The 25,760-nt window shown below is 35.8% G+C and overlaps 1 protein-coding gene across 11 annotated transcripts in view; it reads left to right on the forward strand.

Annotated features, from left to right (window-relative positions):
* CCSER2 (coiled-coil serine rich protein 2) overlaps window positions 1-25,760 on the forward strand; it is a 174,370-nt gene that overhangs the window by 46,128 nt on the left and 102,482 nt on the right. Inside the window, exons 1-2 of one of the 11 annotated variants that reach the window (XM_076010191.1) lie at window positions 9,635-10,229; window positions 11,480-11,562. The exons of 8 other annotated variants lie outside the window; for them this stretch is intronic. The gene's annotated coding sequence lies outside the window, so the exon portion shown is untranslated. Of the gene's footprint in view, window positions 1-9,634; window positions 10,230-11,479; window positions 11,563-25,760 lie in introns of those variants that run through there. 2 more of the 11 variants (XM_012764698.3, XM_012764699.2) reach the window with 2 other exon arrangements.

Raw genomic sequence — 25,760 nt, forward strand, 5'->3', positions numbered from 1 at the left:
GGGTTTCCCCACTCAGTCTGTGAGCATTAGATCATATTCTTTTTGTCCAATCATATTTCTAAATGGCTGTCCATACTTTGTTGCATAAAAATAGACAATTGCCCTGTTATATTTGGGTCTGAAGACTCCTGTGTATACACATTAAATCAATTTGTATGCCTTTTCTCCTATTAATCAGTCTGCCTTGTGTCAGTGATTTTTCAGTGACCCTTTAGGGGGCCAAGGTCCTTGGTCCCTGTAGTCTGTTAACTTGTTCTTCCAATAATTTACCTATTAGTTCTAATAATTTGCCTGTGGATATTTTTGGAATGTCTGTGTGTACTATATAATCATACCATTTGCAAATTACCTCCCCATCCCACCTTGTTCCTATTGCATTGGTTAGGACCACCAATATAATGTTCAATAAAATGGGGATAGAATTTCAGAGGGAAAGCTTTAAAGTTCACAACTATTAAAGTTTTTTGAGAGGGAGAGGAGAGGAGGGTTTTATCAGATTACCAAAGTTCTTTTTTATTTCATTTGCTAAATTTTTGTTTTGTGAAAAAATATTAAATTTTACCAAATGTGTTCTCTATATCTATTGAGATAATGAAATGATATTTTTTTTCTCTTAGTGTGGGGACTGCATTACTTTGTTTTCAAATATTAAACTACCTTCCCATTCCTAGTATACATTCACTTAGTTGTGATGCATTATCTTTTTTAAATGTTAAATTTGATTTGCTAATATTTTATTAATGCTTTTTGTATTTATGTTCATGAGCAAGATTGTTCTGCTCTATAATTTTCTTTCCTTTTTATTTTTTTGGTGGTGGTGTCATGTTTTGGTATCAAGGTCTTGCTGTTCTCCATTTTTCTGACCTTTGGAAGAGTTTCTATACAATTGATGTTACTTTATCCTTAAGTATGTAGAAGAATTTACCAGAATTCAGCCTTTTGGACCTGGAGTTTTCTTTGTGAGAAGGTTTTTAATAATAGATTTAATTTTTAAAATAGATATTGGCCCATTAAAATTTATATATATGTTTCTTCTTGTATTAGTTTTTGAGACTTTGTCCATTTCATCTGAATTTGTCATTTATTGGTACAAGTTGTTTAGAATTATCTTCTTATCTTTTTAAAGTCTTTAAGGTTTTATAATGATGTCTATTTTTTCCTTTCTGATATTGGTAATTGGTATTTCCTCTCTTTTTCTTCATTTCCAAGAACCAAATTTGGGCTTTGCTGATTTTTTGGTATTTGCTTATTTTCTATTTTATTGATTTCAGTTCATATCTTTATTTCCTTCCTTCTACTTTAGTTTGTTTTTCTTTTCAAAAATTCTTGATATAACAAACTAGATAATTAATTTTCAGCCCTTTCCCCCCTCTTATATGGATGTATTCTCATGAAGAGAAGGCTTTATTATGTAGTAAACAATACATTCAGTAAAACTCTAGTAGTAAATATAAGCAACGGGTTTCTTTTAATGTGCCTTATTTAAAAATAATGAGATCTAAGGCATGTTGTGTAGGTTGTCTTCATTTCTTTTTAACATTTAATGCATTTATGTTCCATGAACAATACACAATGGTTTTGTTTTACAATTTACATAAGTGACACAATGTTCTGCAACTTCTTTTTTTTTCTCAATTTTATGTTTTTGTGTACCCGTGTATTTATGTTGTAGTTCTAGTTTATTTTTACTGCTATATTATATTCTAACATTTGAATATATCAGTATTTTTCTGTCCCCCTAATCGACATTTGAGTTATTCTTCACTAGTAATAATAGTATCTAGACAGCGCAGCAATGAACACTCTTATTCAATTCTCTTCGATCCTGTAAGTTAGAGTTTCTTTATGATATAAACCTAGCAATAGCATTCCAAGGATATAAACCTAGGAATAGTGTATTTTCAACTTTATTAGATGCTACCAAATTTCTTTCTAAAATGGTTTTACCAATTTATACTTCCCAGTAGTGACTGAGAGTTTCTGTTGTCCTCGTCTTCACTGCATATGCTGTTGTCTGACTTTAAAATTTTAACCAGTCTGGTGAGTGTGAAATGGTGTATCATTTATATTTACATTTATATCATTACTGATTTTGTTATTTTTTCATGTATTTACTGGCTGTTTTGTTTTCTTTTATGTGAATTACTCTTACTGATATGGAAAAGTTTCTTATGTGGTTGGGATTTAATTCTTATTTAATGTGTTGCAGATAATCACTCAGCCCATGGCTTTTGTTTTAACTTTGTTTTTTATGTCTTTTACAATTCATAGTTTTTAATTTTGATGTGATTAAATTTAGTAATGTTTTGCTTTATAGTTTTTACTTTATGTGCCTGTGTGTGTGTGTGTGTGTGTGTAAGACATCCTTTCCCATTGTAGGGCCATGCAAGTATTCTATGCATGGAGAAACATTATAGCATAGTGACTAAGAGCAAGGGCTCTGGAACAAGCCATATTAAAATCCCATCTCTGTCATGTAGTAGCTGTGTGTCCTGGGTCCTCTATGTTTGTTTGTTTTTTTCTTCTTTTTTTTTTTGAGACAGAGTCTCACTTTGTTGCCCAGGCTAGAGTGAGTGCTGTGGCATCAGCCTAGCTCACAGTAACCTCAAACTCCTAGGCCCAAGCAATCCAACTGCCTCAGCCTCCCAAGTAGCTGGGACTACAGGCATGCGCCAACATGCCCGGCTAATTTTTTCTATGTATATGTTAGTTGGCCAATTAATTTCTATTTATAGTAGAGATAGGGTCTCGCTCTTGCTCAGGCTGTTTTCGAACTCCTGACCTTGAGCAATCCGCCCGCCTCAGCCTCCCAGAGAGGTAGCATTACAGGTGTGAGCCACTGCGCCCAGCTTCTTTTTTTAAATGAAGATAATAACAGTACCTAACTTCAGGCCTATGTTAAGAAGTCCATACCTGAATGGTATAATAGTCATATAATCCTCTTGTGATACTGGTTGGTGAGTATTTTGAGTATCATCTCTGACTACCTCATGGGATTACTGTGAATGTTAACTGAGGTTGTATGTATAAAACACTTATTAACTCCAGGAACATGGCAACACCTCAACAAATGTCAGCTATTTATTATTATTTTATAATCTTCTAATTATTTCAGTTTTTTTATGTTTAAGACTTTAATACCTCTGAAGTTGGCATGAGGCATAATAATTTACTCTCTTTAATATTCTTTCACAATATACTTAGGGTACTGTGCAGAAGAGAGTTAATTAACATAGCAGGCCTGAGATTGTCTCTCCTTAGATTGCCTGCTTGATAGGTTAACCCTTGCCTGGTAAACAGTTCCCTATATTGATATAAAACTTTTCAAAAATGGTAAGGGTGGTAGGTTTGCTGTGCCTAAAGTATTTGGACAAACAGTGTGATTTATGCTGGGTACCTGCTTTTCTTTTGGGAGTTTGGAATTTTGACATGTGCTAGGCAGAGGGTACCCACATACAGCCTCCAATAAAAACCATGAGTACTGAGTTTCTTAGGAAGGTCCAGGTTAGATGACACTTCACACACTTTGTGAGTATTGTCACAACTCATTGCTGGAGGAATTTAGCACATCTCTTGTGACTCCATTAAGAGAGGACTCTTAAAAGCTTATACTTGGTTTCCTTCAGCCTTGCCCATGTGCCTTTCCTTTGCTTATTTTGCCTTATATCCTTTTGCCTAAATAAATCTTAGCTGTAAACATGATTGTATGCTGAATCCTGCAATTTCTCCTAGTGAATCATCTAACCTGGGGATGGGTTTGGGGACCTCTCGCCAGAGGTACTGATAATCCAGGTAATCTTTGTTCACTGCATGATAGTATCTTTTTTTGTTCATCATCTTTTATATTTTTATTTTTTTATTTTATTTTTTAAAAAAGTGTAGGATATTTTATTTTTGCAAAGACAGATAATAAAACCAGACATATTAATAACACATCATCAAAATTAGACTTAAAATTTAGGTCATGGCTCTGTCCTGTTAAAAATGTTACAAAAATACATAATTAAAATACCACCCTGCTACTCTCTCTTGGGGAGGCTTATATTCAAGTTGACAAGAAGCACCCCAACATTTACAGATATAGCTTTTTTTTTTTAAAGGCAAGCATGAAAATGACATTTATTGAGGAGAGAAAGATGGATTATAGGGCAAGAGCAGGATATAGGTTTACAGAGCCTGATACATATGCCACAGGTGACAATTGGACCCACTGTCGCAGCAAAGAGAAAACAAAAAGGATGCAAAAAAAAAAAAACAAAAACGCCAGACATAGCTTTTGTCAATAGGGTCTTTCTGGGATTTTAGCAAAAAGAAATAGTCCAAATTTTATTCTTTTTAGCTACTTGACATCATTTAACTACATCACTTTGGCACACGGTATTATTAATATTACGTCTCCTACTGTAGCAAGTTAGAGTTTTCTCAAGGCTTTCCCCCCCGCTTTCTAGAAATAAAGCTTAAAGATCATATATTTCAAATTAAAATGTTACCTTCAAATATTCATGTACCAGGCTGACATAGTCACATATATCCTTTCCAATTTCAGGCTAAACAGACTTGCATTTAGACTGTATTAACGTATCAAAGTGAAAGACAACCCAACTTCATATCAAGAGAAATTGTGACCTTCTATGTACTGTTTGATGGAGAAAACATGGATTTTTGACATATTTTTTTCAGATAGCAGTCTGATCACACATGGTCCAAGAATACTCAGATAAGTCAAATATAATCAGATGTTAAAGACTGGTCTTCAAACATCATAGCCAATGATGCCACACTTGCCTATGATCTATCTGACATAAAACCACATCCACACCTTAGTGGCCACCAAATCATTCAGCATGGCTTCCTTAACTGTAAGCTGTTTGTAGCTACCAGTTTGAGCACTATTGACTATTTTTTTCAGGCTCTGAAAAGCTCTAGGGATCTCAGCAGGGGTTGGAGGAACCAGCTCAACCTTGGCGTGGTACCAAAATGTGGCCAATCGAGGCTTCGAATAAGTCACAGAAGCTAGCATCTAGATGTTAGTTTCTTATTGCCACTGTCCAATAAAAGAACTAGGGCTCCTTGGAGAAACAGCTGGTTCTATGGCTCGGCCGTTCAACAGCGCCGGGGCCTTCTCCGTGAGGTTACGGACAAATTGAGCCATAGTGCTAGAACGGAATGTTCGTCGCCCCAAAAGCCTTTTATATTTTTAGAACAGTTCTTTGAAGTAGCTATGGACCAGCTACTACTACCTTTTGTTTCTGACTGTGATGAATTCCAGAGAAGTTGAGTGAGTTGATACTGATAGGTTGAGAACTAGTTTACTACTTACCACTCTCAGTCTAATGCTCTTGATTTTCAGCCTTATATTAATGTCTACTCATGATAACTGAGAATTTTTCAACTCAATAAACCTTTTTTTAAAGGATGAAATACAGCAGTTTTTTCTGATAAATATTATTATAATCAAATTGTATGTGTCCAATAGTAGGCAAAAACATTTTTTCTCTTGTGGGCACAGTGAGCCATATGCAGATGTAGTGACCAATATGAGAGCTCTCATTGAAGAGGAGTTGCAACTACAGTTTCACTATGACTGATTTCCTAACACTGAAAAACTTAGGAAGTGATAATTTTATTTTATTATTATTTTTTTTCTTCCGGATGTGGCTGTGGAAGGAAGTGATAATTTTAAACCATCACTTGGAGTGCCTTTGTTTTGGGGATGATTTTTATGGGAAGCCTCAAGAAGTGTTTGGACCAGAAGATCCCAGATGATCTGGCTTTATTTTTCTGTTTTATCAGCCTGGCCTTATCTTCACATAGTAGGCAAGTTTAACTCCTTATTTAAATGAAAATCTTTTTCACTTTAAAAGGTAGATTCAAGCACTTGCTTGAATGCTTTTGACATACCAACAAGTAGTTATGCCTCATTTTTCAAGATACTAAAACATTTTATTATACATTTATTTATCTTTATTTTACTAAGAGAACAGCTGGCTATATTTGGGTTTCTTCCTTGGTGATTGATGTAGCTAGACTTTATTGAGACTTAAATGTGTGCTGAATGTTATAATATTCTTAGCAGTAGTTCACTGTGGGAATATGAGTTTCCTAGATTATTTATACTGAAATTTGGAATTTCTCTAGTCCAAAACAATAGAAGAGGAATATCAGAATATCAAATCTGGCTTGTATTTGCTTTATTTGATTTTATTTTGAATTTTAGAAGAAATAGAAAGTTAAAAATTATTCTTTAATTTTGTATGAGTGGTCTTACTGTCATTTAACTTAGCCTTAGGTTTGTTTTGTTTTTTGATCTTTTTTCAGACAGACTCTCACTCCATTGCCCTGGGTAGAGTGCAGTGGCATCATCATAGCTCACTGCAGCCTAAAAATCCTGGGCTCAAGTGATTTTCCTGCTTCAGCTTCCTGAGTAACTGGGACTACAGGTGCTTGCCATGACACCCGGCTAATTTTTTTATTTTAGTAGAGGTGGGGTCTCACTCTTGTTTAGGCTGGTCCTGAGCTCCAGAGCTCAAGCAATCTGCCAGCCTTGGTCTCTCAGAGTGCTAGGATTACAAGCGTGAGTCACTTTGCCTGACTTAGCCTGGGTTTATTTTACTTTAAGGAAGAGACCAGAGATGCTTTAATCTCTATAATGTGTATTTATATATATTATATCAGAGATGGTGGCAACGTGTCTCCATTCTGCTAGTTTTCCCTCCGTTTAACAGTCTTTCGTACTACTGTCAGACTGTTTTCAGTAAACTCTGGTGAGATCATGTTGCTGCTGCTTTAAATCTGTATCCATGTTCAGGGGCCCTCTATCATACTGCTATTGTTTTGCCTATATCCCCATGCAAAGGCTGTTTGAGATTATTTACATTTCTCTAAGTGCTCCCATCCATTCACTCTGTAGGGCTATATTCAGACTTTTTTTCCCTCTTCCTGCCTGCTAAGGGAGACCAGCCTGAACAAGAGCAAGACTGTGTCTCTACTGAAAATAGAAAAAAATTAGCTGGGTATGGTAGCATGTGCCTGTAGTCCCAGCTGCATAGGAGGCTGAGGCAGGAGGATCACTTGAGCCCAGGAATTTGAGATTGCTGTGAGCTGTGATAACTCCACTGCACTCTTGTACTCAAGCCAGGGTGACAGTGTGAGACTCTGTCTCAAAAAAAAAAAAGAAAGAAAAAAAAAAGAACTTGTCCTTTAACCTAAAAGAATCTCAAAGCATCCAGATTGCTTTTGTTGTTGTTTTTGTAATCAGACTCAGACTTAATGAAAAACACATTTATAAATCTGTTGGTGTATTAGTATTCTCTCATTGCTGTACCAAATCACCACAAATTTAATAGCTTAAAGCATTTGTTATCTTACCATTTTGGAGCTCAGAAGTCCAAAATGAGTCTCACTGAACTAAAATTAAGGTAGGTAAGGCTGTGTTGCATTTGGATGCTCTATGGAAAAATCTATTTCCTTACCCTTTCTGGCTTCTACAGGGTGCCAGCATTCCTTGGCTCCTAAGCCATTGCCATCTTCAAAGCCAGCAATGGCAGGTTAGATCTCATATCACATCAACTTGATTTTCCTTCTGTCTCCCTCTTCCACTTAAAGACTCTGTTGATGATATTGGCCTACCTAGATATTCCAGTATACTATCCCTATTTTAAGGTCAACTGGTTAACAACCTTAATTTCAACTGCAACTTTAATTCCTCTTTTCCATGTACCCTAACATACCCATAGGTTCTAGGGATTAAGATCTAGACATCTTCAAAGAACTTCCTGTCTAACACAACTGAAGACATACTTCCCAAAATTTAAAAAAAAATAGTACTACCATTAACTAAAATAATTATCCTTTGAGCTCAACATATTTAGCTCTAAGTTATGAATATGATTTTAAAATAGTAAATTCTAAGCACAGTTTAATCAAACTCGTTTTTCAGTTTAAGATAATCTAAACTGGTGGCATAATTATTCTTCAAGTGGCCTTTACTAATGATTATTAGTGCTATAGCTAATCATAGGTTTTAGTATTTGGAGATTTAAAAATATTTTTACTCTTAATATTTGATGTTTTATAATAACTGGAAATAACATGTTTCAGTGTGTACATGTGTGTGCATTCATATTTTCTATAAATTAACATGGGATTTAAAGACTCCTTCTTAAGAAATGTAGTTAAGAGTTAATAGGATGGCGAAGACATTGTCTTGGTCAGATTTTAGATGTTTTTTCCTCTTTTAATGTAAGATATTATGCATACAACTATACAACCAGCCCAGGATGCATTTTTTACTAGAGTAGCAGTAGTGTGCTACTGCTAGTTACTGAGAAATTTATGTGAAGAGATAGTTGCTACCTCAGCAGAAACTTATGATCCAAATTAAAAGAGGAGACATACTTAATTCTGACCATTATGGAAGAGTCCTTGTGTATTTCTAATTAATAACATATGTTAAACCATTAAGAATTCAAAGTTTGGGAAGGTTTTATGGTCAGTACTTCAGGGAAGGCTTCTTTATGAGTTTAAAATGGAAGGAAAAGGTTTTTTGTTTTGATTTGTTTTGCATTTGTTTAATTTCTATCTCATTTTTCTCTGACATACATTAACAAGGACCAGCAGGTTTTATTGGAACAACAGCCCATGTCCTTTAATTTATGTATAGTCTATGGTTGTTTTCATGCTATTGTGGAATGATTGAGTAGTTGGCAACAGGGACTACATGCCCACAAACCTAAAATATTTACTGTCTGATCTTTAAGAAAAAGTTTGCCTACTCCTACATTAGAACATTGCAGATAATTTTAAAGATTCAGAAGTCAGCTTTTCCAAACAAATATAAGTCTGTCAAGTTTTTAGGCATTTCATTTTTTTCCTTTTAGTCATTTTTTTCCTTTTAGTCATTCCCAGTATGATTCTTCTGGCTCCAGCAAAAGGTATTCATCAATCCATTCAACACATCTGAGTGTATATTATGTTCAAAGCACTGAGGATCCAGTGATTGAGACAGTTACAGGTTCTATTCTAGTGGTGTTTATATTCTAATGGTGGGGACAGATACATTTGAAATATTTAGCTAACTTATCAACTAAGTATCTTCAGTTGATGACCAAGGAAGCACTAGAGAGAATTGCAAAGTGTGAAAAGGTATTACTGGAAGACCTGGTCTAGTGTGGGTGTTAGGTAAGGCCTTTTCAGGAAATTATATTTAGGCCAAGTTAGTTCAGGGTTAAACTAGGTTAAAAAGGGTGTATGTAATTGGAAAAATGTTGTGTGTTTTAGGAAAGGGCAAGAAGGATTGTGGAGAATTTGAGGAACTATATGAAGACCAGGATAGTCTTGACTCGGAGGGATGGCAGGAAAAGGAAGCTGTCAGTACTGAGCTTGTACAGAGCTCAAAGGATTTGGATCTTTGTCCTCACAATTGTAGGGGAGCTATTGGAAGATTTTAAACTACAAAGTGAAATAATATGATTTACATTTTTATGAATCTCTGCATGAAGATTGAATTAGAGGGAAACTAGACAGGATGCTGGAAGCTACTGCTAAGGGAGAGGGAGGTAGTGGCTTATGCTAAGGTGGTGGCAAAGTGGAGATCTAGAGGGGTGGGTAGTTTTGAAAACAGGTATAGGGATACAACTGACCAAATTTCATTATTGATTGACCGTGGGGGGGGGGAAACGTCACCTTCTCACTTTTAGAATTTATAACTAGTATTTCTGCTTCCATTCATTTTGCCAAATTATCTTATTGCCAGTTTGACTTGTTACTTTCCTGTTGATTTTTCCATTCCTTGTAATGTTAAATTTAAACTTTGACTTCTCTGCATGATCTTTCCTCATTTTTTTTTCCTGTCTTTCTAGTCACTTTGAATCTCTAGTTTCTATTACATGTCTTGAATATAGTTATTTATTACCTTTGTCATCATTCCTATAGGCATCTATTAATGGCACTAAGTAAAGACTCAATAAATACTTGTGGAAATGTATGCCATGATGACATATGATAAATACTGCCTTTTAATTCAAAATAAATCCAAACTTAAGCTCCAGGTACTGTTTTAATACTGTTCACCAATTTTCCATACACATTATGACATACCTATTTACAAAGTAAGTTTCTAAGGTATCACGTGTCATAATAGCAAGCCGCAAGTCACTAAAAGTGTAATGCTAGCAAAGATGTGATAGTGGAGTGACAGCTTACGGAAAGTTGAGTCTGTCCTAATATAGGTAAATGGAATTCTCAAACGGCTATTGATACTTTTTGCTATGCTGTGACACAGAATCACAGAACTTGAAAAAACAGAAGGGATCTACTCCAGTTGTTACAGATGAGGGGGACAGAATGAGATGAGGAAACTAAATTTTTCTCAACAGATTTTTAAATGTATAATTATATATATATTATGAACATGGATTCTTATCCTATTAATATAACTTCTATGTTTGGAAAAAGGTTTATATTTATGAAATATGTTATGACCCTTTATTCTATTTATTTATTTATTTTGAGACAAAGTCTCACTTTGTTGCCTGGGCTAGAGTACCGTGGTGTCAGCCTAGCTCACAGCAGCTCAAACTCCTGGGCTCAAGCAATCCTTCTGCCTCAGCCTCCCGAGTAGCTGGGACTACAGGCATGTGCCACCAGTCCCAGCTAATTTTTTCTATATATTTTTAGCTGGCCAATTAATTTCTTTCTATTTTAGTAGTGACTGGGTCTCCCTCTTGCACAGGCTGGTCTCAAGCTCCTGAGCTCAAATGATCCACCTCGGGCTCCCAGAGTGCTAGGATTATAGGCGTGAGCCACCACGCCCGGCCAGTTATGACCCTTTAAACATAATTATATTTTTTATTCAATTATAATGTTTCTTAGATTAAGTATATTGCAATATGAAGTTCAATCCAATAATTATTTCTTGAACTTCTGCTCAAATATGTCCCAGGCATACTGTTTTTTTTTTTTTTTTTTTTTTTTGAGACAGAGTCTCACTTTGTTGCCCAGGCTAGAGTGAGTGCCGTGGCGTCAGCCTGGCTCACAGCAACCTCAATCTCCGGGGCTCCTACTGCCTCAGCCTCCCGAGTAGCTGGGACTACAGGCATGCGCCACCATGCCCAGCTAATTTTTTGTATATATATTTTTAGTTGGTCAATTAATTTATTTCTATTTTTGGTAGAGACGGGGTCTCGCTCAGGCTGGTTTTGAACTCCTGACCTTGAGCAATCCGCCCGCCTCGGCCTCCCAAAGTGCTAGGATTACAGGCGTGAGCCACCGCGCCCGGCCAGGCATACTGTTAAGTTCTGAGGATACTGAGATGGATAAGGCTGTCTTTATTCTTAATGAGTTCAAAGTCTTGTATGAGAGGCAGCTAAATTATAAACAGATGATTGTAGTGTAGATTTATAAGTGTTACATGCTATAGTTAGTGTGCATGTAGCCTTGAAATAGCACAGAAGGATGGTTTAACTTTGTGTCTGTTCAGAAGGTTTTGAAGAGGACATAACATCTGAGCTGAATTTTGAAGAATGAATACAGATTTGACCAACTGGCCAAGGAAGTGAGAGGGTGAGCATTTTAGGTATAGGAAATAACAGCATGTACAGTGGCATGAGGGTATCACAAAATTATGATGTGTGGGAGGAGTATCAACATTCCTAAGAGTAAGGTGTAAGATGGAGAGTAGTTGGAGACTACCCTAGGGCAATAAGAAGGCAGAGAAGAAGGAAAATCTAGGATCTCAAACTGAAAGGACAAATGATAATTATAGATTAAATTTTAAAATATTAATAGCATAAGAGATATAGTATTAAATGTCAATATTTCCATTTCCAATCTTAAAAGTAATTTGTTAATAAAAAGTAATATTTTCACCACTGTGTTTCCTTTACCTAGCATAGTACCTGATGCATAGAGTAGATACATAATTAGTAATATTTATGGAGAAAATATTGAATTCTGTGAGTTGGATCAGATAGGTGTCACAAACTTGTTATATAGTTAGTGGGAACACTGAAGCTGAGAAATTAAATGTCTTTCACTAATTGGACGAGTTTTAAGAGTTGAAGTTACTATTCTAGCCTGAGTAAGTAATTAAACACTTTTAGTTCAGGCTATTCTGTTTTATTGTCCTGTGGTAGTTAAACTTCCTGCCTTCAGGCTGTGCATCTTTTAGTGGCATTTAGGTGATAATTCTCTAATCTTTTATCCCTTTCCTGATTTTAGGAGTCAGGCCACCTGTGTATTTGCAGAAGCTGCCAGCATGGTAGCTCAAGTTGGGTTGCATGATATGTATATGATGAAGTAAAAAATAGCAGGAGAATAATAGACCAAATTTCAGCCTAGGCTGTGTAATTAGTTTCTCATATTATAACCTGTAGTGTTCTTCCTTTGTGAGAGGTTGCATCATGTGTTTTGAGACTTTTCCCTAGTTCTGAAATTCTAATTTTTTTCTTTTTTCTGGGATTTGACTTACTCTGTCTCTTTCTTTTAGTGCTAGAAGAAATGGGACATTTGTTTTAAAAATATATTCCTCTGCTTGAAAAAATTTAATTTCCTAAATTATACCTGTTTATTTTCGAAGCTTCCTTTATTAGTGCTTAATAGGCTTTCTCATTAACCTGAGGGTGGCAAGTAAGAACTATTTTCCTGCCCAAAAGGTGGGATATATGCTTTAGCTTTATTTGCTTTTTAGCTTTTTATTTTGAACTAATTTTAGAGTTACAGAGAAACTTAAAAAAATAGAGTTCTTGCATACCTTTCCTTCATTGTCTCCTAATTTTAACATGTTGTATGACCATAGTATAATGGTCAAAACCAGGAAATTAAGTTTGACATAATACTAACTAATCTTCAGACATTGTTTCAATTTTGCCAGTTTTCCTACTAATGTTTTTTTTGTCTGGTCTAGAATCCAATCCATGTTGCATTTGATTGTCCTATCTCCTTAGCCCTTCCAATCTGTGATATTCTCAGTCTTTCTTGTTCTTTCATAATCTTGATACTTTGAGAACTGACCCATTGTTTTGTAGAAGGATCTTCAGCATGGGTTTGTATAAATGTTTTTTCATGATGAGATTGTGATTATGCATTTTGACAAGAATGCCATAGAGATGATATTGTATGTACCATTTTCAGTACATCACATGAGGAAATACATGATTTTGGTTTGTATTATTACTGATGATGTTAACTTTGTTCACTTGATTAAGGTGGTATCTATCTGCCAGATTTTTCTAATGCAAAGTTACTGTTTTTCCCTTTATAATAAGAGTCTGTGGGCAGATCCTTAGAGACTGTGCATACATTTTATTTCTTAACAATTTTACCCATTAATTTTAGCATCTATTGATTCTTTTTTTTTTTTTTTTGAGACAGAATCTCACTTTGTTGCCCAGGCTAGAGTGAGTGCCATGGAGTCAGCCTAGCTCACAGCAACCTCAAACTCCTGGGCTCAAGCAATCCTCCTGCCTCAGCCTCCCTAGTAGCTAGGACTACAGGCATGCGCCACCGTGCCCAGCTAATTTTTTGTATATATGTTTTTAGTTGGTCAATTAATTTCTTTCTGTTTTTAGTAGAGACAGGGTCTCGCTCAGGCTGGTTTCAAACTCCTGACCTCAAGCAATCCACCCGCCTCGGCCTCCCAGAGTGCTAGGATTACAGGCATGAGCCACCGCGCCCGGCCTTATTGATTCTTTATTAGTTGGAATTCTGCAAGGAAGAGCTGTGCCCTTTTTCTGTCTGTCTAAAATGATTTATATCATTATGGGCTCATGGTTATTTACTTTGTTTTATGTGTATAGTCCATGATTGTTATTTATTTTGTTGCTCACATTGTTCCAAATTTGGCTGTTGGGAGTGCCTGCAGGTTGGCTCCTGTGCCTTTCTGGTGTGCCCCATTATTTTTGAGCACCTCCTTATTTTCTGCCACCACAAGAGAATACAGACTCATCTTGTATTTTCCCTGCCTCAGCGCTCAAATCGTCATTTCTCCAAGGAAGAATTTTACTGGAGAATGAGATTTAGAAACAAAATCCGGGGCTAGGTGTACTTGTTGCTACTGGGGTGTAATTGTTTTTAGGCATCATGGTAGACAGAGCTGCGAATTGCATGTATACACACACATCTATATTTATTTCTGTATCCATCTGTATATTAAAAACCAAGAGTTCATACTGGTGCCTTCAACTACAACTCAATACCACAGTGTTCATTGTAGCCTTTCTTCTTTCCTTATTTTTAACCCTTTTCTCAGAAAGTGAGAAACCTGGCTCTTATTAACCACAGTATTTTTAATGTTGTTCAATCCTGTGTGTATGTGTGTGTGTGTGTATGGATTATAGTGTGTGTGTGTATATATATAGTGTATGTATTTATAGTGTGTATATATATATTGTGTATATGTATAGGATGTATATATTAGGATTATGGTATATAATATGTATACACAGTTTCAGAATTGCTAACCTATACTCAAGGAAAATAAACTTACTCACTTATAATATTTACCATTCTTCTTAAACTTTAGCCTTACAGCATGCAGTGTAGGTACTGATTTCCAAGTTTATTTATGTTAGTTCTTTTTGTTTTCATTTCCCTCAGTGTAGTTGCATTATTCATTTGTAATATGGTTAGGTTCATTTGCTACTGTTTGTATTTCATTTTGGGTTCCCCCGACATCGTGGTTCATTTTAAGAATCTGTTTACTTCACATCACTTCATAGAGACTTTCATTCTATTTTGTAGATGTCCATTGTTTAGTTACTCTCCTGACAGCATTAAGATTATTTTCACTATTTTGCAATTATAAACTGCTACAGTGACTATCCTAGTGCATATTTGTTTTCATTATTTACATAAAGAAATGCTTCTGTCACCTTACTTTGTCTATACCAGCTCCTATTCAGTTGTTTGGAAACTTCTGCACGTGAAGGTGCTACTCAGTGTTACTGTATCATGGTTGTTATTCTGGTAATTCTACTCTGATATTCTGTTTTCCTAGAACATTCCAGTCACCATCTACTCTTAACCAAAACTTACTATCAAATCTTAAGTGCTATAATTAATAAATCTCTGAGGTTACTATAATTTCATAAAATCATCTCATAATATTTTCATTACTACTCCCTCAGAAGTAAAATGTCCTTAAAATGTGAAATTCTGCAGTAATATAACAGAAAGAAATGCCTTTTTTGTACTTCTGAAGCTTCTTTTGATGTAATGTACAATAAATCTGATAGGACTGTGCTCAGTTTAAATGGGCACTTACTGATGTACTGTAACTTAACTGGTTTGTGGACAGAAAATTGAATCTAAAAGAAGAGAATTCTGGCTGCTGAAGGAATTGAGGATACTAAATACATTAATTTTCTATCATCCATAAAAAAAAAAGGGAATGTACTATACCACTAATGCACTTGGCATTTCAATTTATTAAATGTACATGTTAATTGAAATCTGCCACCCACCATTATAATCAATATGGCTAAAATTATTCATCTGAAACCTGTGAAGTCTTAAGTAAATTTAAAAAGACTTAATTAAAGTTCAGTCTAGCAGAACTTGAGTTGGTTTTATTGCTGAGGTGTACAATGTACTACATGACTGGTAGCCATCAGAAGTCTCACGAGTGTTGCTCTGATTGTTTTCTCCTTCCTTTTCAGGTGCTCATGTGCTTATCTATTGGCCTATTTCTCTTTCAGCCTACTGGGAAGCACCATAGAAAAAGGAGAACAAATATTTAAACTATAAAAAGTACAGGCAATGGGAATAGGATTGAATCCAAAACAAGAGAAACAGAAATAAGTCTAATTAATAGAATTTGAGGAACAGGCTACATTAGCTTTCTCTTGCTGCTGTAACAAATTACCACAAACATAGTGGGTTAAGACAATAATTTGTTATCTTCTTGTCTTGTAGAAGTCAGACGCAGGTCTGAGCAGGCTAAAATCAAGATGTCAGTAGGGCTGCGTGCTTTCCTGGAGACTCTAAGGGAGAATCCATATTCTTGCCTTTTCCAGCTTCTAACAGGTGCCCTTAGCTCGTGACCGCCTTCCTCCATCTTTAAAGCCGCCAACACTGCATCTCTTTGACCACTCTCCTTGTGACTCTTCTTCTGCCTTCCTCTTTCATTCTAAGGTGTTGCTGACATTGGGCCCATTTAGATAATCCATGATAATTGGCTATTTTAAGGTCAGCTGACTGGCAACCATAATTCCATCAGCAACCTTAATTTCCCCATCGCCATGTAACCTAACATATTCATGGGTTTTGGGATTATTCTACTTTAAGGAAAATTATTTTTCTGGAACTCCTTGCTATTTTTATCATTGTAGAATTCTTTAAATATTTTATGAGAAATCATAATTTCAGAATGGAGACCCTGAAGTGAAACTGTATTTCTTTGTGCCTTTTGAAAGAGGCACTTTGAAGTCAGAGGCACATACTTTACTACTCATTTCTTCCTCTGTACCTCTCAGATATTTGAATTTCTATACTGTGTTTATTTTTTTAGGGTGTTATTTCTGGCTTTAAAGTAGATTTGTTCCTGGGAAGAATAGAGGAAAACCTAAGATCATTTCTTGAGAGCAGAAGAGAAATTTGTAAAGAATTGAGCTACAACTGAAATTTTCTCTTTTTATTTAATAATTTACAGGGAATACAATGATGAACAGTCTCTCTCTCTCTTTTTTAAAGTAGGGATTTTGTTTCATAGGGTATTCTTTGTAAATAATTTGTGTAGACACATTAACACAGCCCTGTTCTGTTTTCTTGATCTGGGAACTAGCTCCATGTTAAGGAAATTTCTTCTGTATAATGCCTGTATTGTGGTGATTTTTTGTAAGCATATTTAAAGTGCTCACTCTCATCACATGTGGCCATTTGAGTTTTCCTTAGGGTTAGACTTACTGCCTTGGCCTATTTTCAAGAAAGAGTTTTATAGCAATAGTATACCTATAATCTCTCTGGGTTGGATTTTTTGGGTGTCACAATGAGAGTGAGAGACAAGGAAGAACACTGGAGCTGAGAGTTAGTCTGGATTTATTTATTTTCACTCACTATATTTTGGGCACATACTAGGTAATAATTTTAAACAAAATAGTGGCATTTTTGAACCCTTCTTAAATGAGGAATTTGCTCCATTCTTTTAAATCTGGTAAATTTTCACATTTTATTATTTTATCCTTTCTGTTATTTCTCTGCCCCCTTTTAGAACTTCTAATAGTTGGCTGTTATATCTTCATTTTGCCTCTTTTCTCTCCCATTTTCTGTTCCATTGTTTTTATTTTTTTAAAGCCTTTGTTCTTTTGTGTGTGTGTGTGTGTGTGTGTGTGTGTGTGTGTGTGTGTGTGAAATTTCCTAGAGTTTATTTTCTGACCCTTTTGGTTAAATTTTTAAATCAGGTGATTACTTAACTCATTATGGAAATTTCAAATATATTCAGACCTGGAGAGAATAGTCACTATACTAATCACTCAGCTTCAACAATGATCAAATTATGGTCTTTTTCATTTATATACCTATTTATCTGCTCCTCTCCCCAAACCCAAGATTAATTTGAGAAAGTCTTATATATCATCATAATCTTATGTTAATGTAAAATATTTATGTGTACATGTATACTTATAAATTTATATATAGATATTTTTAATGTGTTACTAATTAAGGATAATGGCTCTTGTTAAGACATAACTACAATTCCATTATTATACCTATAAAAATTAATAATTTCTTAGTTATAAGAACCCAGTAAATGTTCAATTTTTCTTAGTAAACTTTATATTAGAACAGTTTTAGGTTCATAAAATTATTGGTAGAACAGTTTAGAGGGTTTCTGTATACCTCACACTTGTAATCCTAGCACTCTGGGAGGATTACTTGAGCTCAGGAGTTTGAGACCATCCTGAGCAAGAGCAAGACCATGACGTCTCTGCAAAAGAAAAAAAAACTTAGCCAGGCATGGTGGCATGTGCCTGCAGTCGAAGTTACTCAGGAGGCCTGAGGATTGCTTTAGCCCAGGAGTCTGAGGCTGCAGTGAGCTATGATAAAGCCACTGTATTCTACCTGGAGCAACAGAGCTAAACTCTGTCTCAAAAAAACACAAAAACCAAAAAAACGCCCCCAAAAAAAACAAACAAGAAAAGAAAAAGAAAACAGTCTTACATTAGTATGGCACATTTATCACATTAATGAACCAATCAATATTGGTTTGTCTTATTGTCTTACTTAATATTGTCTTATTAAGTAAAGGCAAGTTTCTCCAGATAGTCTCAATTTTCTCCTCCTTTTCCTTTGCTGTTCCAGGATCCTAGCTGGAATACCATTACAGTTAGTGCTCATATCATCTTAGGTTCCTCTTGGTTGTGACAGTGTCTTAGACTTTCCTTGTTTATGATGGCCTTGGCAATTTTGAGGAATACTGGGCAGGTATTTTGTAGAATGTTCTTCAACTGGGATAAGAAAAGATTTAACTTTAAAAAAAAATTTTTTTTTGAGACAGGGTCTCACTTTGTTGCCCAGGCTTGAGTGAGTGCCATGGCATCAGCCTAGCTCACAGCAACCTCAAACTCCTGGGCTCAAGCAATCCTCCTGCCTCAGCCTCCCGAGTAGCTGGGACTACCGGCATGCGCTGCCATGCCTGGCTAATTTTTTTCTATGTATATTAGTTGGCCAATTAATTTCTTTCTATTTATAGTCGAGACGGGGTCTCACTCTTGCTCAGGCTGTTTTCGAACTCCTGACCTCGAGCATTCTGCTCGCCTCGGCCTCCCAGAGTGCTAGCAACTTTTCTTATATTAATAGTTATACTGGGGCAATGTGTTTTTGGAAGAAGAACATAAAGTGTCATTCTCATCATATCATATCAAAGGTATAGAATGTCAGTTTGACTTATCACTGTTGATATTAACCCTGGTCACACCTGTCTTGAGATAGTGGTTATCTGGTTTTTCTGCAATAAACTTGCTCTCTTTGTTCTCTTTTTGCATACTGTACGTTTGGGAAGAGAGTCACTTTGTGCAGCCCATACTTAAGGACTGGCTAGTTATGTTCTATCTTCTTAAGGATAGAGTATATGCATAAATTAATTGGATTTTATACTGCAAGACTGCAAGGGATTTGTCTCTTTTCTCTCATTTATTTATTTTCAATAATTTCTTTATATAAGTATGGACTCATAGGTATTTATTTTTTACTTTTGGTTATAATCTATGCTTCTATCATTGTGGGGGTTTTTTGTTTGTTTTTGACAATTTTTTTTTTTTTTTTTTTTACTTTCTGGTTCTACAAAATCCTACAAGCTCATCTTGTGTATTTCCTTTCTCAGTCCTAGAATCAGCTATTTCTCCAAGGAAATAGCTGGTTGGTTCCTTTTATTGGAGAAGGTATTACAAATCAAGATTTGTATACTAGTTGTGCTTCTAGGACCTTTTAGGTGAAGGAGCAAGGAGATACATGTGCATATAACAGCCCATGTATATAAACATATGTTTTAATATTTCTATCTCTAACCACTTCATTTAAAACTAAACATGAGTTCATATACTGATGTTACCAACTCTAATCCTTTACCACATGCATCATTCTTGCTCCTCCCCTTGCTTATCTGTAACTCCCCATACTAATGATGAGAAATTAGCCTGGGGCAGTGGCTCCCATGCCTATAACCCTAGTACTCTGGGAGGCGGAGGCAGAAGGATTGCTTGAGCTTAGGAGTTTGAGACTAACCTGCTCAAGAGGGAGACCCTGTCTCTACTAAAAATAGAAAAATTAGTTGGATGTCATGTCATGTGCCTATAGTCGTAGCTACTCAGGAGGCTGAGGCAGGAGGATTCCTTGAGCCCAGGAGTTTGAGGTTGCAGTGAGCTATGATGATGCCACTGCACTCTAGCCAGGGCAACAGAGTTAGATTCTGTCTAAAAAAAAAAAAAAAAAAAAAATGTAATGGTTAGAAACCGCTGCTCACCATCAACCATCCATTTACTTAATTGTTTAATTCCAGTATACATGTATAGTCATTTCAGAATTCTTGTATCCCTAGGGAAACAACTTTATAAGCTAGAGTACAGTGCTTATATAGAATTCCTTTGCCTTTAGTCTTACAGTAAGACTCTATTTGTTTCCAAAGTTACTAGATCAGCACCTTCCCCCAGCCTTTTCAGTGAGATTGTTTTATACATTTGTAATACATTTAAACTTTTGTCATTTTTTTTTTTTTTTGAGACAGAGTCTCACTTTGTTGCCCAGGCTAGAGTGAGTGCCGTGGCGTCAGCCTAGTTCACAGCAACCTCAAACTCCTGGGCTCAAGCAATCCTTCTGCCTCAGCCTCCCGAGTAGCTGGGACTACAGGCATGCGCCACCATGCCCGGCTAATTTTTTCTATATATATTAGTTGGCCAATTAATTTCTTTCTATTTATAGTCGAGACAGGGTCTCGCTCTTGCTCAGGCTATTTTCGAACTCCTGACCTCAAGCAATCCGCCCGCCTCGGCCTCCCAGACTGCTAGGATTACAGGCGTGAACCACCGCACCCGGCCTTTTTGTCATATTTTGTATTCCATTCTGGGACCCTGATCTTCTGATCTCCTAAATGATTTTTTTAAAAATCTGCATGCATTAAGGTTTACTCTTAGTGACGTAAAATTTAATAGATTTTGATAAATGCTTAATGTCTTATATTCACCATTTTGGTATCATATAAAGAATAGTTTTACCATTCTAAAATGTCCTCTATAGCAGAAGAGATTCAGCTTTTCATCTCTTTCCCCAGTAAGCTCCTAGAAAACATGAATGTGTATGCCATGTCTATAGTTTTGCCTTTCCAAGAATATTATATAATTGAAACATACAGTTTATAGTTTTTTTGCAGGCTGACTTTTATTTACGGTTCATCATCCATGTCTTTTGTGACTTGATAGCTCATTTCCTTTTATTGCTGAATAATATTATACTGTATGAATGTACCACAGTTTGTTTATTCATTCATCTATTGAAAGACATCCTGGTTGCATCTAGTGCTTGGTTATTATGAATAAAGCTGCTGTCAACATTCACATGCAGATTTTTTGGTGTACAAGTTTTCACATTGGGTAAATACCAAGGAGTGTGATTGCTTGAGCGTGTGGTGAGACTGTGTTTAGCCTTTTAAGAAACCACCAAAGTGTTTTGCAAAGTGGCTTTACCATATTTTATTTTGCTAGCAGTGAGTTAGAATCCCAGTTGCTTTGCATGCTCTCCTGCAGTTGATATTAATCACTGTTTTGGATTTTTAGCTATTCTAATAAGTGTACAGTGGTATCTTGTTGTTTTGAAATTTCAATTTCCTAGTGACAAATTTATGGTGAGCATCTTTTCATTTGCTTATTTGTCATATCTTTTTTGAAATGTTCATTTGTTTAAATCTGCTCATTTTTGGAGTTTTTTTATCGTTGAGTTTTAAGAATTCGTTGCATATTTTTGTTACAAGTCTTTTAACAGATGAATGTTTTGCAAATATTTTCCTCCACTCTATACGTTGTCTTTTAATGCTCTTAAAAGTGTCTTTCATAGAGAGAAGTTTTAATAAATTCTGACTTAATTAGTTTTGTCTTTCATCTATTATGTTATTGTGTTGTATTTAAAAACTCATTGCCAAAGCCAAGGTCAAGATTTTCTCCTATGTTTACTTCAAGAAGTTTTATACTATTGCATTGTACATTTTGGTTTGTGACCCATTTTGAGTTAATTGTTATGTAATGCCTGTGTTTGGGTTAATTTTTCTGTGTATATTTTGGTCCAAGAGTTCTAGCACTATTTGTTGAAAAGACTCTCCTTTATGTATTGAATTGCCTATGGTTCTTTGTCAAAATCAGTTGAGTGTATTTGTGTGGGTCTGTTTCTGAGCTATTTGTTGACATGTGTGTCTTTTCTTTTGTCAGTAACATGCTGTCTTAATCACTGTCTTGTTTTGTTTTATGGTAAATTTTGTATTGTATAATAAAATTCAGCTGGCTTTTGTCTTCAGTTCCTGTGTGGGAACCTCTACATCTTTGGAATTTCCTGAGTGATAGGAATGTCTTTTTCATGGTGGGCCCTGGTAGTTTATGCTAAATAGGTGACTCAGGATAGGGAAGGGCTGTGCCAGAAAGACCAAACATATGATTAGAGGTTTGGGGCTTTGAGCCATGTGATATCAGTTTGACTTCTGGGGAGCTGAGGAAAGGCTACTGGAGATTGAATTCAGTCATGTGGACAATAATTCAATCAGCCATGCCTATGCAATGAAACCTTAATAAAAATTTGGGACATTGAATCCTGGGTGAGCATCCCTCGTTAACAGCACTCTGTGTATATTTTTACACATGGCTGGGCTAAGGAGGTGACCTGAGCTGACACCACGGGCAGGGGATATGGAAGCTTTGCATTTGGGACTGTCCCAGTCCTTGCCCTGTGTATCTCTTCTAGTGTCTGGTCATGATTTATATATTTTTTTTGGTATAATAAAGCTCTAATCATAAATGTAATGCTTTCCTGAGTTCTTTGACTTGTTCTAGCAAATTATCCAACCCAAGGGAGTAGTCAACTGGTCAGAAGTACAGGTGTCTTGGGAACCCCTGAGCCTGCAGTTGGCGCCTAAAGTAAGGTCGTTCTTGTGGAAGACCTTTTAACCTGTGAAGTTAGTCTCAGAAGTCATTGTAGTTGGTGTTGGAAAAATTGGAATTTTTTTGGATCAGCCATGACTTACTGAAACATATGGTTTGGGAAGAAAAAGGATAAAAGGACAGGGGACAAGGAACCTTTGATTTCTTAGCTGACTTCCTGGTCACTTGTGGTGTGAAATTGTAGCTACATTGTGATATGTTAGTTACTAAAGGTAAAAGTTACAGGATGGAATTTAGAAAGGGTAACAGACCTAACACTTGAGAAGATGGGTCACTGGTTACATTAGGAAATTCATAATAATAAGAAACAAACTAAATATTAAGAAGAACTAACATTATCTTAGTTCTTGTTACCTGTACTAGCTAAAACGAAAGTAATAAAGAGTGCTGGGGCTAATCTTGATGCTGGGCCAAGCTTAGATTTCAGTTAGTCAGAACTACTGCCACTAGCCTCAAAGGTACCCCCAACTGGAAAGATTATTCTAGGACAACAAACAGCACTGTCATGGCTTCTGGTTACTAGGAAGTTTGTACAGTAGGGCAGAGGGCAAAACCAAGAAACTACTGAAACCAGAGGGTATAGTGCGAAGAAGTTGTCTCATTTTGTGGTTCTATACCATCAATGCCCTGAAGAATCTTTACTAAAATGGATCGTGAGAGTGTCTAACTTAGGGGTAGTATTTTTGGTTTTGAATGCTACGCAGTAGCAGAGAATGTTTGGGTTGATATAGGATCCAAATGATATATACGACTGACTATTGAACAACTATAGATGGCTGTGCATGAGCCAGACACACAGCAGGTCATTTCAGAAGTAGTGGGTCGACTGGGTAAAAGCTACTATAAAGTTTGTTTACCTGAGAAAGGGAACTGTCTTTGTCCTATAAATGCAAAGTGGGAGACCCCAGATGAAGATGTGCATGCTTCATGTACAAGTCAGGCTGGATTGGCTTTGTGATGATTGAATATGCCCCTTAACTTAGGTCATGGTAAATGCAGTGATTAAGGTGGCTCATTTTAAATGGGCATGCCATGTGACCATATTGTTATAAAATCAAGCAACGATCTGAGGAACTGTACCAGTTTCCTGTCTCAGCTTTTCTTATGAGTCTTAAAGATGCTATAAAAAAAATTAAGAGTTATAAACAAGAAAAGGGGAAAAGACAGAAGTGGAGAACGAAGGAACTCATCTCAGTAGGGGTTGATATTTGTTAAGAAATGGGATGAGTATATTGGATGCTGATGGGCTTGAAACAAAGGTCTTAATGCAGCCCTATTGAAGGCTGGGTGTACCAGTGAGAGCGCATACTGGTCCTACATCAGTCCACTCTTATCTGTTTCAGTTTGGAGGAATTTAAAAAGCTGGAAGACAAAGATGAAAATAAGAAACTTGACCTGGAATCACCTGGGACAGTGGTTCAGTAGTTAATAAAAATAAAGATGGACAGAAGGGCCAGAGTCCCTTGGCTCTTACCTCACTCACTCTAGGGGTGTAAGGTATATGATTTGGTATATATAAGGCCACATATACATGAGTAAGTAAAACGGTCATGAGTATGTAGAAGAGACATTTCTGGGACTCCTTGACACAAGAGCCCCATGTACTTTGGTAACAAATTTGTTGGTGAAGTCAACAACTGGGGCAATAATTAGACTGAGGGCGATATAGAGATTCGTGGATTGATGGATTAAGGTGAAAGTTGAGATGGAAATTGGAATGTTTAAACAGGCTTTATGTGAAGTGGTTGGACTCCTTTATCTGAATGTTTTATAGAAATGGATATTATGTCTGACTGGAGAATACTTCCCCTACATGGTATTATAAAACCAAAACTTATTGGAATCTTAATGGAAGCTACTGTTAGGAATACAAGGGTTAATGAGATTATTGTACTATGAGGTCTCAAAATAATAATACCACCACCAATAATATGATTACTGAAAACTGCTGGGGATTTTTTTTTCTTTTTTTTTCCCTACTCGACATTGTTTGTCTCTGAATAGTTATGACAACAACTTGATGCACAGTTGGGTTTGTATATATTATTTCACTTGTTGTTTTTAGGGATTCCTTGAAGCATTGTTTGTAATAGTTGAAGACTGGAAATGACCCAAACATCCAAGTAATAGTCATATTACATAGGACTAATATATATTGTATAGGGTTAGTAAAAGGTGGGGGTAAGAATATACAGATTTTTGTTTAAATTAAAAAAATTTGTTTATTACTCCATTTTGAGAAAAAGAAAGCAAATATGTATATATGAGTATTTATCTCCCTAAAGCTTCTAGGCATATATATTATGCTTTGCTGTTACAAATAATTCAATGAATAGCCTTGTCTTTTTGCATTTAGGGAATGGATACATATAATTGTGATGTTGCATCCAAGGATAAATGGATGCAACATCAAGTAAAATTATAAAAATTACAAGTAATTTTGTAAGATATTTGATCAATAATTTTTAATTTTCACAAGTTCTCTCTCTCTCTTTTAAAACAGGGATGAAATTTAACCATTTTAAAGTGAACATTTTAGTGACATTTAGTGCATTCCCAGTATTGTGTAACCACTACTTCTATGTAGTTTTAAAACAATTTCATTACCCCAAAGTAAACTTTATCCCCATTAAATTCTTACTCCCCCCATCATAACCCCCATCCATAGTCCCAGCCTCTGGGAAGAACCAATTTGCTTTCTGCCTCTGTGGATTTACCTATTTTGGATATTTCATAAAAATAAAATCATACAATATGTGACCTTTCATGTCTGGCTTATTTTACTTACCATAATGTTTTCAAGGAGGTCCATCTGCATTGTAGTATGCATCAGCAATTCATTCCTTTTCAAAGCTGAAAATTTTCCATCATATGTACATACCAAAACTTTTCTGTTTATTCATTGGTGGGTAAATGTGTTGTTTCTACCTTTTAGCTATAGTGTATAGTGTTGCTGTGAATATATATGTATATATATTTGTTTTACTACTTGTTTATAATTTTTTGGGTGTGGTAATTAGGAATGAAATTGCTGAGTCATATAGTAATTCTATAATTACCTATCAGAGGAGCTGTCAGCTGTTTTCCACAGTAGTGGAATCATTTACTTTCCTATCAGCAATATATAAA

Source organism: Microcebus murinus, chromosome 14 (genome assembly GCF_040939455.1).
Source record: "Microcebus murinus isolate Inina chromosome 14, M.murinus_Inina_mat1.0, whole genome shotgun sequence".
NCBI lineage: Eukaryota > Metazoa > Chordata > Mammalia > Primates > Cheirogaleidae > Microcebus > Microcebus murinus.